Here is a 3639-nt window from a genome sequence, read left to right as displayed (position 1 = left end):
GATAATAAATACACAAACTATCAGAATCTATGAAACACAGCAAAATTGATACTGAGAGGAAAATTTATAGCTTTGCAAGCACACATCAGGAAGGAAGAAGGGACATACCTGAATCGCTGAATGCTGCAGCTTATAAAATTAGAAAAGGATAATGAAAGGAACCAAAAATAGGGAGTCAGAAGGAAATAACAAATATTCGAACAGAAATCAATAAAGTAGAAACCCCAAAACCAATTCAAAAGATTAATGAGGGGCCAGAGAGTTAGCAAAGCAGTAGGATGTTTGCTTTGCTTGCAGGAGGACAGTGGTTTGAATCCCAGCATCCCATATGGTCCCCTGAGCTTGCCCGGAGCAATTTCTTTTTTTTTTTTTTGGTTTTTGGGCCACACCCGTTTGACGCTCAGGGGTTACTCCTGGCTATGCGCTCAGAAGTCGCTCCTGGCTTGGGGGACCATATGGGACACCAGGGGATCGAACCGCGGTCCGTCCTAGGCTAGTGCTGGCAAGGCAGACACCTTACCTTTAGCGCCACTGCCCGGCCCCACCGGAGCAATTTCTTAACGTAGAGCCAGGAGTAGCCCCTGAGTGCTGTCAGGTGTGACCCAACCCCCCCCCCCCCAAATCAACTATAGTAGATGTTGGTTCTTTGAAAAATTAAACAAGATTGAAAGACCATTGGCAAACTCACAAAGAGAGAGAAACTTGATAACCCATATTAGAAATGAAAAGGAAGAGATCACGACAGATATTGCAGAGATTCAAAGGGTAATTTGAGACACTTATGCCACGAAACATGAAAACCTGGAAGAAACGGATAAATTCTTGGACTTTTATAACCTTCCACGGTTGAACAAGAAGGATGTAGCATATCTAAACACCACCATCACTATTGAGGAAGTTAAAATGGTAATCAAATGTCTGCCCCAAAACAAAAGCCCAGGCCCAGATGGAATCACTAATAAATTCTTTCAAACCTTTCAAGAGGAACTACTACCAATCCTTGCCAGGCTCTTTTACGAAATGAAATAAACAGGAGTACTTCCAAATAGGTTTTATAAAACCAACATCACCTTGATACCAAAACCAGACAGAGATGCTGCCCAAAGAGAAAATTACAGAGTAATATCCCTGATGAACACAGATGCAAAGATTCTCAACAAAATCCTGGCAAATAGGATCCAGTGCCTCAGCAAGAAGGTCATTCACTACGATCTAGTAAGTTTCATCCCAGGAATTCAAGGATGGTTAAAGATGCATAAATCTATCAACATAATACACAATATCGACAACAAGAAAAGTAAAAGCCGGGCCGGGAAGGTGACGCTAGAGGTAAGGTGTCTGCCTTGCAAGCGCTAGCATAGGATGGACCACAGTTCGATCCCCCAGTGTCCCATATGGTCCCTCCAAGCCAGGAGCGATTTCTGAGCGCATAGCCAGGAGTAAGCCCTGAGCGTCAAATGGGTGTGGCCCAAAAACATCACCAAAAAAAAAAAAAAAGAAAAAAAGAGAGAAGTAAAAGCCATATGATTATATCATTAGATGCAGAAAAGCATTTGATAAGACCAATACTCATTATTTTTTTAAATTATTTTATTTTATTTTATGAAGACAAAGATGCAAAGAAAGAGGACAAGGTGAAGTTACAGTGGGAAGACAATCAGCCATAAACAGAATTCTCAAAAAGAAATCCCCTTGCTGACACCTTAATTTTGATCTTGCAGCCAAAAAAACCAAACCAAAACAAAAAAACACATGCACAATTACTTTGTCCCTCAAGTCCCCAGATTGTAGTACATTATAACATTTCTTAGCAGTACACAAGCAATCTAAAGCCACAAAAATTATGTAACTTCTTTAACATTGAAGGCATATTGTTGTTGACACAATTGATCATAATACATTATTTCAGGAAGAACAAATTTTTTACAGATCCATGCACATAAATACAAATTTAAGTTAATCTCAAAGGCAAAGTTATTTAAAAAAATAGAAAGACTGGGGGCTGGAGAGATAGCATGAAGGTTTAAGGTGTTTGCCTTTCATGCAGGAGGTCATCAGTTCAAATCCCGGCGCCCCATATGGTCCCCTGTGCCTGCCAGGAGCAATTTCTGAGCCTGGAGCCAGGATTAACCCCTGAGCACTGCCAGGTGTGACCCACAAAAAAAAAAAAAAAAAAAAAAACCCAAAAAAAAAACCAAAAAAAAAAAAAAAATAGAAAGACTATAAGGATGAGTCAAAGGAGCACAGCAAATATGGTGTTAGAGTAGCAATTGTTGTTTGCATAGGCACAGCAAAATATAGGGGACATGGAAAGGAAAAGCCTTGGCCTAAATACAAGGAGACCTTAACCCTGAAATTTTCTGGCATAAGACCAACTCTAGGCTCCTGGCATACTAGGTTGTCCAACCCAAGTCATTGTCTGTAGTGCCAATATACTTTTATTTTTTACACAGTCACTGTTGTTGGTGTCAGGTTTCTGTAGTTAAAGATCCTGGAATCTGTCAATATTCTACATCGAAGTCAGGATGATATGGAGCATCCTTTAGTGTCACCTCACAATTAGAGGGTTGTCATTACCCGCAAAGGTATTCTCTCCATTTATTTAGGAAGCACGCATCAGACGTGGCTTTTGGCTTTCCTGGTGCAGTGCCTAATTTTCCTCCCAAGAATTTTCTGCCAGAAGACCCGTTTAGAGAAGTCAATCATTGACCCTTTGCGTGGATTACTGGCTATAATTCTGACACAGCTGTGACATTACATTTTCTATTTTCCCTTTATTTGATTTTTGTCTTTTTTCTACTACAGAAATCTGGCCTTAGCTTTTCTACACTCACAAAGAAATTTCAGTACCAAAGCCAACCAAAAGCTCCCCGCTGGTTAGTTTATTTGTGACTCTTCTAGTATAACCTGGCACCAGCAGCTTGTTTTTCTGAGTCTATCTCTGTTGGAAGCCATAAGACTTAGAGAGCAAAATGGAGCCTCTGATGCCTGAGAAACCAAAGGCCTGCATACCTGACATGCTGTACTGTGGCATTTCCCCCATGGGCCTAAAGGAAAGAAGAGCCACATAGTTCAGTTAGCAATAGCCACAAGATGCTCCAATAAACCTCCTGAGCTGATAAGATATAGATCACATCCTGTTAAGCTACCATTGTGAAAGAATGTCTGTATGATCTAAGGGTATGCTGTAAAACTGGAAAGTCCGTCCTGTACGACCCCCCTACTTTTCTATAGACACCATGGAAAAGTACTGACTGTTACTTCCGTATTTTGCTTAACTATAAAAGCTAGCCCCCTTTCAATAAACCTTAGCTCTTGATCAGCCCGTTTGACTTGAGCCCGTTTCTTTCTCAGCCTCTTTCCTCCATTTCAGGTCAGATCCTGCTCGTGACCCACAAATTACTTCGTGATCCTCATTCTCACACCCCCACGGGGGTCACATGTCTCTATGATAGTAAACAATTATTTTCATCCTCCCAAAAATCTATTTTCTGACAACTACATAAACATCTCTTGCAAAACCTGTCTCTCTCCTCCTGGTTTCTTGAAAAACCTGCTTTTTGCTAAACCAAAAACATCTCTAGCTCTTGTTTCACAGCCCCCTAGCAGGGCTCTTTCTCACCTACATTGCATAGTTAT

The sequence above is a fragment of the Suncus etruscus genome, chromosome 19 (assembly GCF_024139225.1).
Source record: "Suncus etruscus isolate mSunEtr1 chromosome 19, mSunEtr1.pri.cur, whole genome shotgun sequence".
NCBI classification, from domain to species: domain Eukaryota; kingdom Metazoa; phylum Chordata; class Mammalia; order Eulipotyphla; family Soricidae; genus Suncus; species Suncus etruscus.
This window is presented reverse-complemented; position numbering follows the sequence as displayed.